This window comes from Narcine bancroftii, chromosome 5 (genome assembly GCF_036971445.1).
Source record: "Narcine bancroftii isolate sNarBan1 chromosome 5, sNarBan1.hap1, whole genome shotgun sequence".
Taxonomy (NCBI): domain Eukaryota; kingdom Metazoa; phylum Chordata; class Chondrichthyes; order Torpediniformes; family Narcinidae; genus Narcine; species Narcine bancroftii.
In genome coordinates, this window is record NC_091473.1 from 25412201 (window position 1) to 25426670 (window position 14470).

A 14470-nucleotide genomic window follows, 5' to 3' on the forward strand; every position below is an offset into this window, starting at 1 on the left:
ATTCTGCTCTATTTATTTCTGAAAGAATGAAACTGAACAACTTGGGAGATCTGTAGTACAGAATCTCATGGAGAACATGTTTGTCTGTAATTAAATACCATTAAGATTATCACGAGTTTATAATACAGTGACAGTTGAATGTTATCAATTGGAAAAAAATTGTTTTGATATGAGCCCAAAGGACCCCAAAACCCAGCAGCAATAGACATTCACCAAGACAAGTAGTTATTTAAACAAAAGTTGTTTTTAATTAACTTTAAACATGAAAACAGAATGTAACTTATCTCTCTACTTAACTAACCCAAATTAACCCCTTCTAATTCTAAGTGAATGTGTATGTAATGTGTGTGTAAATTTAAGAAAGGTTCTTTGGTTCACAGTTCAAACTCACTTCTCCTTCTTCCAAGTTCTCTGGATGCAGGCAATTCTTATACTGTGCACAGAATTTAACATGTATAAAGTTTACCAAGCTTTGGTGCTCGAAAGGTAAATGTTTATGGCTCAGGAAGGTTCTTGTAGGGTTTGCAGAGAGAGATTTGTTGTTCCAGGATTTCCACAACTGAGGTACCACCATTAGTCACCTCAAAGTCTCACTCATGAAACATGACCCATCAGGGTTCTCCAGACAATAACCTCTTTCTTTCAGGCTATCACAAAATTCCTTTCTGTTCCCCTTATTCCAAGAGAAACATCAGACAGATAGCACTTACAGCCATCCACTGCTCTGGAGCTTTCTTTTTCAACAAGCTTTCTAGCTTGCACTGTTCAGCTGATTTCAGTGTCACACACACTAGCTGAGAGAGCTTGCTCAACTTGTCTTCTCTCTCTTTCTCTCTCCAACTGAGTCTGCTAGAAAGCCCATGTGACTCTCTCACTTGCAAAAACCCCCACCTTCTTCAGCAAAGCACAGGAGTTCTCCTCTCTTGGTCAAGCTGTTGTCTTAGATAAACAAAACCCAGGAGTGACCTTTCTGTGAGCACGCTGTAGTACTTTTAAACAGCCAGTTTGTCTCCTCCAAACAATGGTCTAATCATTTCATGACATCATTTCAATTAGCACCTACTTGTGAAATGTGCATAGCATTCTCCATAGATTTTGCAATGTTCCTGAATATGAATTCTTCAGTCTTTCAAATAAGATCTGTTTTAAAATGTGTGTATGCATGTAACCCACTAATCTTATCAAATTCCTCCTAATACTTATCCATTACTCCAAAAAATTATAAATGTTTATTTTGAAATGTTCCCTTCAAAACAATCTGGAAAATCTTTCTACAATCTATATTCTGGACTCCACATCACAGACAGGAGATGAAAGTATGGTGCAGACAATATTTCCATGGATGTTTCCAGGCTAGGAGACCTTCGCCTACAATAAATGATTGAAAAGGCTCAAATTGTTTGACCTTGGAAGAGATGAGGCCAAGGGCATATCCAATCAGTTATTTTAATGCAGAGCTTCATAGAAGATTTCAAAGGGTGTTGAGGAAACCCAAAGTATGACTGGGTCTATAACTCACTGCTAAATGAGTGGCAGCAGGAGACACCTGTGGTATTTTAAAACAAGTTGAGTGAGCAGTGAGTGCCTTAACTTTCAAGGCTGGTCCAAAAGTTGGGATTTGTAACACTTGAGATTGCTCTTCTTTCTCAGCTTGGAAACAAATCAACTAAATGGCAACTTCCCATGATTTTGTAAAAATGGGTCAATTCGTAACCAAGAAAATTTTGTTTAACCGCTTGTTTGTAAGTTTGTACGTCACTAAAGACTTGATCCATGATCGAAAGTCTATTTGCCAAACTGAAAAACATATTTTCATGGTTTGGCTTGACACCATCAGACTTGATATAATTTTTAAGTTTTATAGACATGGAAATCGATGAACCAAGGGCACTTTGACCATTTACTACAGCTGTAGAGAGTGAAGTGATATTTGCATAACTGCTATTTATTACTTTTAATATGATCTGCTATTTCAAATAATGGCCATGCTTTTGGGTTCATATTTATTTAACCGGAACAATGACTTTAATCTTCAGAATCTCATCTGGAGTGTTCTGTGCCATTTATTCCGCTGTGCAACAGTAGCTCCTGGTGATGAAGGCGAATGGAACAGTCATTATAATTTACGAAACTATAATAAAGATGATAAAAAGTGGATTAAATATTTTATGTTCAGTCTTAAATGAACCAAGAAATCATGGCCTGTTCTCTGTAAATGTGCAACATGAAACAATGCACCCTACTCCTATTAACATAAACTGAAGCAATAGCAAGGAAAGAGCATCATAGATCACTTTATAGAATGAGATGTGTGAGTATTTTATAGACTTGAACATGACATTTGTATCTATAATGGGGAAAAAAGCAAAAAACAAAAATGTTTAAGACACAAAACTGCTGAAGACACTCAGCAGGTCACAAAGCATCCAGAGGAACAAAGATGCTGTACATTACCAACATTTTGGGCCTGAGCCCTTCGTCATGGTAGACTCCAACACCTTTGTGTATCAAACTACAATCACAGTGTCTGAAGATTTTCTAGTTTAATTGAAATGAAAATGTTTCTCTTCATATTGTAACAGCCAGTAATGCAACTTTCCCAATTTGTTTGATTTTTCATTATTCCTGAAATAAAAAGCATGTAAAAGAATCAAGCACATCAAGTGTCATACCTGGAATCACTTTGAGTCAATTAAGCTGTTTTACCACCGACAAGGTTTGAAAATTTGTCGAGTAAGATGAAATGTTTGCTTCAGATCATTACCCTGTAAATAACAATTCCAGTTATGGAGATTTGACAAACTTGTATGGAATGACAGAAACATAGAAGGTTCTCTGTTCAATAAATAGGATGGGAACAGATGGGTGGAATTAGCAGTATGGACAAGGTGGGCTGAAGGGCTTGTTCTCTGAACATAATTTGCTGGTGATGGTGTGCTCTTCATGCTTGCTGCTGAGCTAACTTTTGCCGATTTATCTTCCTCTTTCCTCAGATAAAGCATTTTCTGTTTTCATTTCTTCTCAAGGACACTGGCTAATTTAATTGAATTAGTTTTGTGAAACGATTAAATAATACTCTTATGTTCTAGTAATATTTACAATTGATATTTAGAGTTTCTTTTTAAGGGTTTCCTCTTTTGTTCTTGTTGGATGTGCCAGTGCATGCCCTGAAGTATCATGCATTCAGAAGCAATATCTCTTCAGTGTAGATCATCATGTTCCAAAGAATAGTCTCTCAGAAATGTGGAAGTCACTGAAGTTTCCTTATTCGCTGGCCCTGAATTTGCTGGTGATGGTGTGCTCTTCATGCTTGCTGCTGAGCTAACTTTTGCCGATTCATCTTATTAGCTTGTGCTCGAAAAGCTAGTCGTGTGTGTGTGTGTGTGTGTGTGTGTGTGTGTGTGTGTGTGTGTGTGTGTGTGTGTGTGTGTGTGTGTGTGTGTGTGTGTGTACGTGCATGCACGCGAATGTTTTGAAAGGGAGGGGAACATCTGAGCAGATCCCACTATTAAACAATAGCAAAACTCTGTTAAAAGTTGAAGTCATGCCACCTGACTCAACTGGGCTGTGGAACATGTCAGAAATATCAAATGAAAATGGGGCTGAAAATGAAAAGCATTAAAATAATCAATTAAGAGAAAATACCGGTGCATTACCAACACATTTTAATAATTTAAAGCGTTTCACTAAATCTAAAGCCTGAATTCACCATTAAATACTTTGCTCCCAAGTAGCCGTCTCTTTGCTTGTCAACATGAATGGGTTTACTATTTATATTACAGTTCTAATCTGATACATGCTTAGAGTAGATTCCATCAAGTAAGTGCTGGCAATCTGCCAGCAGTTCATGATCTCCCTGGACTCCACAAGGAGTCCACTTCAGGCTGCAGTTTTCAATTCATCCTTAAGAAACAGCAGACAATTTTAAGTTTGGGTATTCATGCTGGAATCCCAACTTTCTCGCATTCATTGGGAGAAATGCCTGTGAACTGATTCCTGGCATTTCCTAGCAAAGCCCACCACATTCTCTTTGATTAACCCTCTGTAATTTAATGATGGTTCCACAGAAAACTAACTTTAAAAGCTTTCAAAATATCACATAACATATTTTAAAATTGTGACTGTGACATTTAAAGTAATGCATTTTTCATCATTTGATACTTTTCCTTCCTGTACTTCAGCAATATTTTCATTAACATTTTGTTTCAGCAGTAGGTCACTAATATTTTGCTTCCTCTGGAAGACACTTCATCCTAATGCAGTCAGTGAGGCAATTCAGCTCCTCGAGTCCATTCAATTGCACATTAGTTGATTTTTACAGCAGATTAATTAACCCTTCATTCATGCTTTTGATACATTTTCACTTGACCTTCAGTATTCATTGCCCATTGGAAATGTTAGATTCAAATGTCTATTATAAATTTTCTTGGAATTTCAGTCTGATGAAAAGAATGAAAAAGCAGACCATTATTTCAATGGAAAGAGGTAGCAAATTAGTAAAATACAAAGGGATTTGAGTATTCTTGTACATGAAACACAACACGTTAAAAGACAGGTGCAGCAAATAGTTAAGAAGACATATTGGCCATTATTGCAAGGGGACAAGTTGGGTGGTTGAAGTTTAAAATTAGAATGATTTTTAATAATTGTACAGAGGGCTGAAGATGTCACAGTTGGAATACTTTGCTCCCTTGGTTATGAAAACACATAGAAGGATTGGAGACTGTTCAAAAGAGATTTATCGGGTGATTTCTGATGACAGGTTGCCGTATCACACAAGGCTGAAGAAATTAGATGTATTTTTCTTGGTGTGTAGGTGAACAAGGAGTGATATTATCAAAACAAATAAAATCTTCAAGGAGCATGATTGGGTCAATGTTAAAAGCTAGTCATGTTTCAACCGCTGTTTCAAGTGGTGGGAGATGTTCAAATGAGAGGGCATCGTAACAGGTTGGGGAGGTCATTCAAAACTGATATGCATAGCAATTTTTTTGCAGAAATTAGTGAATCTCTGGAATTCTGTACCCCTGAGAATTGTGGAGACGGAGATCATTGGAGAGAGAGATAAATCTAAGAAGGATTGGGGAACTCCACTCCTTATCTCAATCCTTTTGAAAGGTCGGCTAGGTTTGCAGGGACTGTGGCCAAATCCTACTCCTGTTCTTGTGTGCTGAATGACCAACCCCTTATTTTGGAACTGAGATTTCTTCATCTCCATTGTCTTTGTTGGTCATGATGCACAAGATGTTATCTTGTGACTGATTTTCTAAATGGTATTAGCTCACAATTTGATTTCATCAATTTTATACGTTATCAAAACTTTCAGCCATTTGAAACTGTGAGCCTCCCTCACCCCAATTGTTGAGACTTCTCCCAGAGGAAACACTAATCCTGCATCTACCCAGTGTAGTCCCTCAAAACTTCAGTACTTTCAATTAGGTCACTAAATTCACAAATGTTTGGATCCAGTCTCCTTACTCCATTCTCATCCAAGTGAAGGGTTGGTTGGACAGTTTTGCTGATTATGAGGGACCATCCATGGTGAAGTATGGGTTTCAAAATTGTAGTTGTCTGCTTACTTCTGAGTCATTGCCAACTAATAATTAAGGCAAACAAAAAAAGCAAAATGCAGTGGAAATAATGAGCTGAGCAAAGCAGAGGCTGGTGAGGAGCAGCTATGTAAATTTCATCTTCACAGCTTCGGCTCTCAAGTGGAGATCAGTGATCTTCACAACTTTTTTCACTGGAAGAAAAAAGAGCTGCAAGTACAAGCTGTATTCATGACAAACATCACACATTGTTTGCTAATCATTAATGATGTATTTTCCAGTGTCGTGTGTCTCTCAAAGTCTGCCTTTACAATGAAATTACTTGCACTCTTTTTATAAAACAGACAGAAAAATTGTGCAATACACCTTCACTGCACCCAGTCATCTTCAGCGCGCGCATGCACGCACACACACACACACACACACACACACACACACACACACACACACACACACACACACACACACACACACACACACACACACACACACACACACACACAGCCCATTGTCACCTCACTCCCTCCAAACACTTGGGGCCCATTGCCGTCTCACTCAATCCGTACATTGGACCCCATTGCCATTCATGTCCCTTCTCACCTCACACCATCCATACACTGGACCCCATTGCCACCGTGCATCATATGTACACTGGACCCCATTCCTCACTCCATCTGGTCACTGAGCCCCATTGGCACTCAGCTCCCTTCCCACCTCACTCCATTGGTACACTAGTTCCCATTCCTACCTCCCTCTGTGCATGTACTTGACTACAGCCCGCCCATTCTACCCATACTCCCAGCCCCATTTTCTCTAATTTGATCCTGACTGTGTGGAAATGCATGTCCCCACTTTGCTTTCTCTTGAATACGCTGGTTTTCTCTCGTGGCCCAACTTGGTCAGATATAGCTCCCCTAATATTAAACATTCTGAAAGGTTAATTGGCCACTTAAATTATGTATGCAAGTTAAAAAAAGAATGAACATTACATTTAATTTCTTGAAGGCAGCCTTACTCATGAACTCAAACTCCCTTGCAATAAATAGCAGCCCCAGAATAAGCTTTCCAAATAGCTTGTTGTATCAAGATGTTTACTTGCTGGCTTTTATAAATGAGAATGCCAGGGTCCCTTTGCTTCATTTTAAAATGTGCCATCTGCCACTTCCTAGCTTCTTTATTCAATGTGTTCATAATTCTTTCCATACTCCCTGCCTCCTCATCATTTCCATTTTCAAATTGCTAAGAATCATCATCAAACACGGAAGTATTACACAGGCTTTTCATCACTTATGCCTATTGTTGTCATCAGCTGAAGAGCTAATTTGAAGTAGATGAGCATCCGCCAAGATGGATAAAGCAAAATTATTCTTCTCTTTGTCCAGCCAATAATCAGCACTGCTTTGATCCTCCACCCCATGAACCCTTATTTAAAGCAGCAGCTGGATCATTTTCAAAGTCTTGATACAGTCTATTTCATCCTCTTGTTGCTTCTTTATTTATCTTGCTGGTTGTATGCACATTAAACTCTCAAATTTGTCAAAGACAATTTTCCTTTCAAAAGCCAGTGAAACAAGCAAGATGGATTGTCAGTATTTCGGGGCGGGACACCTTTTTGAGATTAAAGTGGGATGGAGGGATAGCAAGCATGAGCTGGGAAGGAGCCAAGAGGTAGTCAGGTATTGGATAAATGAAAGGGAGAAAGGTCAAGGCAAAAGTAAGGAAGGGGACTATTAATGGGAAAGGATCGTGGTGGATGGGAGAAAAGCAAGTCATGGAATGGGCAAGGACAATGAGAACAAGTGAAGGACACAGGGAAATAGTGGACCTGGATTGGAGTCAGTGTTTCCTGAAATCAACAAATGTGATGTTCACGTCATTCTTGCCATGCATCTTCCACCCTACTGTCAAATGTAGTAGGACAATTTGTGATACCTCCCTCCCTTTTCTTGAGGTCTCCATCTCTATCTCTGGAGACAAATTAACCAACATTTATTATGGACCCACTGACTCCCACAAGTATTTGAACTAAGCCTTGTCCCACCCTGTGTTTTGATAGGATGCAGTCCCTTTCTCCTTATTTCAACGTCTCCCCCACATCTGTTCCTAGGATGAGACCTTCTATGCCACAACATCAAAAATTATCTCTCTCTCTTCAAGAAATGTGGCTTCCCACTGTCATAAATCCCTTAACCATTTCTTCTCCATACCACGCACATATGATTTCATCTGCTCCTCCCAAATGGAAATTCATTGGTGCTCACTTTCCACCTCACCAGGCTACACATCCTGCACATCGACAATTCCACCAACTACAACATGATCCCAAGACCAATATTCATCCCCTCCCCATCCCTTTCAACCTCTCACAAGATCTATTCTCTGTGACTCCCCATTTCACTCATTCCTCCCCACCCCAGGAGGAACCTCCCACTGCAACTGCAGTCGGTGTAATTCACCTCTTCTGACAATGTCTGCTACACTTGATCCACTTGATGTGGCTTCCTCTACATCAGTGAAACTAATTACAACTTGGGTGACCACTCTGCCATCACTCAACCTCTATCCTCAGGTGCAAGTTGGGACTTCTGGGTTCCAGCCATTTTAATTTCCTTCACCATTCCCATGCGGACATGTCTGTCCTCAGTCACTGCCAGAGTGAGGCCAATCATAAACTTGAGGAACAACATAACACATTCCACTTAGATGGTCTAAATATTAATGGTATTCACATCGAATTTGCCAGTTTCAGGCAACCCTCACATCGATCCAGTTTCGCTGTTTCCATCTGTCCTTTACTGGTTCTGATGATCTTACTCTATTTTCTTACAGCCAACCTCCACTCACCCACCCCCCAAAGTGGTCTCCTCCTGTACCTGTGCCTCCACCTCTCGCACCTGCATTTGTCCAACTTTTAGTTATCTCTTGGCCCCTCTGGTCTCCATTTTGCTCTCTCTCCTTTTCACCTCACTCTTCATGGAAGGTCCTGCAAATTAGTTCACACAACGTCACAGAGCCTTTCATTTGGTCACGTCCTAGTTCTCTGGAGTGCACCATTAAACTTTGTTTTCTCTATCTCTCTCTCTATCTCCCCCCCCCCACCTTTCCATCTCTCCACCTTTGTTGTCTAACAAGGCAGTCGTTCATCAAGTCCTCCACCTACAGGAACACAAAGCAAATTCTCTTTGTCTTCGAAGAGCAACAGCTACTGCAACAACCTTGCATCCTCTTGTACGATGATGTTGATAATGATGAAACAAGTGCCACCAATCTAACCTCCGTAAGCTTTGGAGGGTGGAAAGAAACCAGAGCACCTGGAGAAAACACATGCAGGTCATTGGGAGAATGTACAAACTCCTCACAGACAGCAGTGGATTCAAATCCAGATTGCTGACATGTTAAGTGTTGCATGATCCATGATGATAACCGCACCATCCTTCTCTGGTCTGTTTCCCTTACCCATGATCAGGTAGATCCCACAAATGCCAAAATCCAAAACTGCCTCATGGGACAAGCTAAGTCCTTCCTCCTGCATTTTCTGAAAGACTGGACTATTCCAACCAGGATTATCTGCCCCTTGTCATCCTGAATTGTCCAACTCCACATAATACATTGGCAGGCTTAGCTTTCTGACACTATCCTTCCCAATTACTCTCAACTCCCTCCAGTCACTTCTTCCCTTGCCTTTTAAACTTATGATACTTATCATTACTGTCACTCTGACTTGCCATTCAGTCCATTCGTGGGCCATACTGTCCCCCCTGGTTCTCGGCATTTTGCTTTAACCAACATGTGTATGTCTTTGGGATGCATCTGATGAACTTCAATTATTTCTTCAAACTTGGTCCAAAATTCTACATTCCCATATGCAACTCAAAGTTAGGGCAGCTCAGATCGAATGCTCCACTTCTCCATGACGATGAAGGGTTTGTGGATATAGAGAAGAAAAAGCAAGTGGAAAGACAGATTCTCCATCTTTACATCGCTCCACTTACCTCCATAAAAGGTCTGAAGGCAGATTGACTGCTCAAACTCACTCCAGCTTCCATCTGCCTAGTGGGGTACACTTAGAGGTTGAGTGAAGTCGCTCCACCTTCTGCATAAGAGGATTGCTGCTGAAAGCGGCTCCAAACAGGAAGGCAAGGTGATTGATGTGGCATTGACAGTCCTGTTGCTCCACTGCGCTGTCAAAGAGCGGCCGGTGGAGCTGTCAGGCTGCGCTCACCCACACTCCTCCCCTGCCCTGCTTCCTCATGCCACCTGTTCCCTCACATGGCCTGGTCCCTCACGGCATTCCCCTGCCCCATTCCCTCACACACCCTGCTCCCTAACACTGTCCCACACCCTCATGCTGCTCCCCTGCCCTGCTTCCTCATGCTGCCTGCTCCTTAACACCACCCCGCTCCCTCACACCACTCACCTGCCCTACTCCGTCATCCCATTCCCCTGCCCCACTCCCTCACACTGCCAGTTCCCTTACACCTCCCCGTTCTCTCATGCTGCTCCCCTGCTCTGCCCCTTCACACTGCCCGCTCCCTCACACCACCTGTTCCTTCACACTGCCTGCTCCTTCACGCTGTCCCACTCCCTCAAGCCGCTCCCTCACCATTCTCTCTCACACTGCCCATTCCTGATGGGGCTGTCAGGCAATGGCGCAGAGAGGCTATCAGGCAGTGGGCAGACGAGCTGTCAGGTAGCAGGACGGCTGCTGCTGTGCCCCGTTTTGCCCTGAAAAGCTGGCATGCTGCTCTGGGCTACATAAAAGGATTGCGGTATCTGCCTTTTCCGTCCTCTACATAAAAGGTTAATTCACCTTTTTTAAAAGTTGAGCAGGCAATAAAGTAGCTTTTGTACATAAAAACCGCTAGTGTCAAGGACTGGCTGTGGTCATCAAGATTCTGGGCCTGCTGCTGTCTGACCTTAATAGGTGCTATTCCTGTAACCCCTTCTTTTTGCAGCTCATTCCCACCAGACAGCTTTCCTGTCTAATTTGTTCTGAGATTCTAATCCTTCTGTCTATTTCTCACCTCTGTTTGTGTTTCTCTCTATGTGCTTGAACTGTTCCTTAAGTTTGTCCAACTTTGCTTAATGCCCCACAAACTCTTCTATGCACCAGTCTCTTAAAATACTTCCATACAATTCACATATTGAACAAAGACAAGGGAAAGGCAAAGATAAAAGAAGACATATTTAAAACCAGAGAATAAATACCATATATTTTGGTGTATAAGTCATCGTAAAACCCTCAAAAGTCATTTTAAAAATGGGGATTTACTTATATGCCCGATATACCTTTGAGACCTTAAATTCAGCTCAAAATCCAATCCATGCTGATAAGTCGATGGCAGATAGGTGGACCCCCCTTTTTTTAGCCTCATTTGAATGGTTTTATGGTATATCTGGCATATAAGTCAAACCCATTTTAGGTTGTCCAGTCCTCCCAGGAACAAGTATCAAAACTGTAAAAAAAAACCTCAGCCTACCAAGCAGGAGCACAACCTCAGGCTCCCGGGTAGGAGTGGGGACCTCCATAATTGTAAAATGTCTGGGTGGGTTACAGCAGCGCCTGGCCGTGGAAGGTGTCGGGGATGGCAACTCCAGTGGAGGGGGAGGTGCTTCCAAGATCAAATAATATGTTGAATGGGCACTTCCAGAATCGACTTATCAGCATGGATTGGATTTTGAGCTGAATTTAAGGTCTCAAAGGTATATCGGGCATATAAGTAAATCCCCATTTTTTAAATAATATTTGAGGGTTTTACGATGACTTATACACCAAAATATATGGTATTGAAATATCTCTCCCTTCTGTTAATGAGCTTCATCTCTCCCTCTCTCTCACTCACACACACACACACACACACAAAGCGTTTGTCAGGCCACACTTAGAATACAGTATACAGTTCTGTTCACCCTATTACAAGATGGATGTGGAGGCTCTGGAAAGGGTACAGAAGAGGTTACCAGGATGTACTTGGTTTAGAGGTTTGAGTTATGGGGACAGATTAGACAAACTTGAAGCTTAGGAGGCCGACGAGTGATCTGGTAGCAGTTCCCAAAATCAGGAGTGGCATTGATTGGTTAGAATAGTTAGAATCTTTCCCAGATAAAAACGTCACACACTGGAGGATATGCTTTTAAGTTGAGGGGGAGGAAGCTTAAGGGCACCGTGCTGGGCAAATATTTTACACAGTGAGTGGTAGGTGCATGGGAGAGCCTGCCAGAGTGGTGATGGAAGCAAAGCTAAACATAGCATTGAGGAAAATTTGATTTAAACAGATCAATATGAATGGATTGGAGGCATTCGCATCAAGTGTAAGCCTTTGAGTTTTAATTTGGAATGGAAATCATGTTCGTCACAGGTGGGCCCAAGAACCTGTTCCTATGTTCTATAATTCAAATAATAACAATGACATTGTTTACTTCTATATTTTAGTTTGCAAATGTTTCCTTTGAATTACACATATACAATGGAAGCACACTGTAATAAACCTGACAGTTCTGATTGTTCAACTATCTATGCTGGGGCAAAGCAATACACATGGTTGGTCTGAATCCAGACACCCATGTGTTGTAATGGCTGACTCTGGGGATACAGACATCTCAGTTAGAGACAGGCAGAACATGTGCAAAGTAACAAGATTAATTTGGGTCTGGAGGCCTCATTCATCCCAGTTAAAACGGTGCAGAATGACGGCTGAAGGCGTATCTGAAACCTGATTTGATGTAAGGCAATAAAGTCAGCCCCATTGTCTTTCAATGTTCACCCCCCACCTCGACCCACTCCACTGCTGCTGTGGAGTAAGGACCTGAGCTCTGTAGACTACTGTTTGTGGCAAAGCTATCCTTTTAATTTTAAAACAAATTACTGCTTGAAAAGTGCATGCGAACAGGTTTTATGAAGACTGGTTCTCATTATGTTATGTCTCATTGGTCTCATCAGAACATAGTTTGGAAACAATTCCCAACATAATCCTTGCGTGTCCAAAAGGGCACCCATTAATATCAGTTTCTTATCGTCAGCAGTGAGGGTTTACCCTCCCTATATCAGAATCATCCATAGATTTTCCTGTTGGTGATTGCCATATGTTTGGGGAGTGCATTTGCCTCATTCATCCTCAGGGAGACCAAACTGCCAGACATTGAGTGTTGTCAAGGGAATGGATTGTGGGTTTCAGAACTAACCTCTCCTTCCATGGCTCCACTGTGGCTGCAGTGCAGTGCAGAGTGGCAATGAGCTGTTATTTGAATAGTCCAACCCAATCTCAGTGCTCAAGAGGATCCCATAGACTCGCTGAGGCAAAGATAAAGTCAAATGGGAAGCCTCCAAGGCTTGGATTGAAAAAAAATAAGAGTTTAGAATGTTTTGATGCTTGCTTTTCACACTTTCCTCCCAGGATGTCAAGTGTCCCACTTTGCCAAGTCCAGGAGCTGAAATAATTTTTCTCTGTCCACTTTCAATAACCACTGGATTTTGTAATGTCACATTTATCTGAGAATCCCTCAAATTCCCCCATTTACCTATTCTCAGCAAGACATCGGGAGACTAAGTTAGGGCATAGTGTAGTAAACCAAAGATTCTTGCACACCATGTTCCTTAACAGTGGTTTTTTAAATCGCAGTTGGTGGCCTGACAAGATTTGCCTCCACCATTGGAGTTCTCCTGTGCCTCACTGTTATATTTAACATATAAAATTAGCCTCAAACTCTAGGCTTGTGCTGTGACAGACTGTGCCCATCTGTAATCCATTCCTCTATCCGGCTAGATGTGGAGCTGGATCATGACTGGGTCTGACATGGACCATGAGTCTTTGGATGACTCAACCTTGCATTCCTAATTTCAGGATCGTTCAGGTCAAGGTAGCTTCCTGGTGTTTTGGAGCCAGTGATGCCTCTGATGCCAAGCCCAGCAGGAGCTGGTTGAGTTGCAGATAACAAAGAGGATTTGCCTCCTCTCTCTGGAATCCACCATGCTCTTGTCACTTCCAATGTACTTGAGCCTGATAATCTCACAGCCTGCTTCTTTGAAGGGGTTTGGTCTATCCTGGGGTTCCTGGGAACTGCTGCTAAGGCAGGTGAGTGGCCACCCAGACCTCACAGTGCAAGGTTCAGAAATTCACATTCATCCTGAAAGAGCTATCATTTTCCAGTCCTTCTATCTATCCTTGGCACTCAGAAACTCTCTCCTGATTCATATCATTGATGAGAAAATGCTGATCTGTCTCATGAAGGGTTGCCTTGTTCTCCCCTGCAGCTTCTGCCTCTTCCATCGTGTGCTTTGCTGCTGTCTGCCTACTACAGGGAGAAAACATTTAACAATTGGAGTTCTTCTCAAAATGATCCAAAGCCAAGTGAGAGAAGCTACTGTAACAGAATTGTCCCATTTGGAACCATGCAGGTTTCATTTTAGGCTGTGTGACAGCCACTCCATCAGCATTTCCAATTTTTTTTTTTTGGCTAGGTTCAGAAATATTTTGGGGTGGGGTGGAGCTGACTGGATATCAGCAACAACCAAGGCATTTGTTTACTGCATCAAAAAAAGAGTCAGGTCCAATTTCTTAGTAAATAAATGTCACAGGAAATTCTTGGGAACCTTTTCTGGACATGACCAAAATATAAATAAGCTATTAGAATGGTTATCACACTTGACCCATGAAAAGCTGACCATCTCGGATGACAGTATAGAGCAAGTTAAAATTTAACCATATAAATTAGGAGTGTACATTTTTTATATTGATCCCAACTTGGGAATTTCACAAGGAGGAAACAAAAAGCTCCAGTGCCTACTTAAAATAACCTCTAACTGCGTCACGTGCTGCAAGAACCTTGCCAACTCTTGATCTATTTGTATTGAATTATCCGTTGCAGTGACATTCTTTCTGCAGTTTTAGACAGAAGATGGAAAGTTTCTTGTGCGCTGGAAG

General features: G+C 41.7%; 1 protein-coding gene across 9 annotated transcripts in view; it reads left to right on the forward strand.

Moving 5' to 3' along the window:
- chl1b (cell adhesion molecule L1-like b) overlaps window positions 1–14470 on the forward strand; it is a 687190-nt gene that overhangs the window by 629982 nt on the left and 42738 nt on the right. The gene's annotated exons all lie outside the window — the stretch shown is intronic.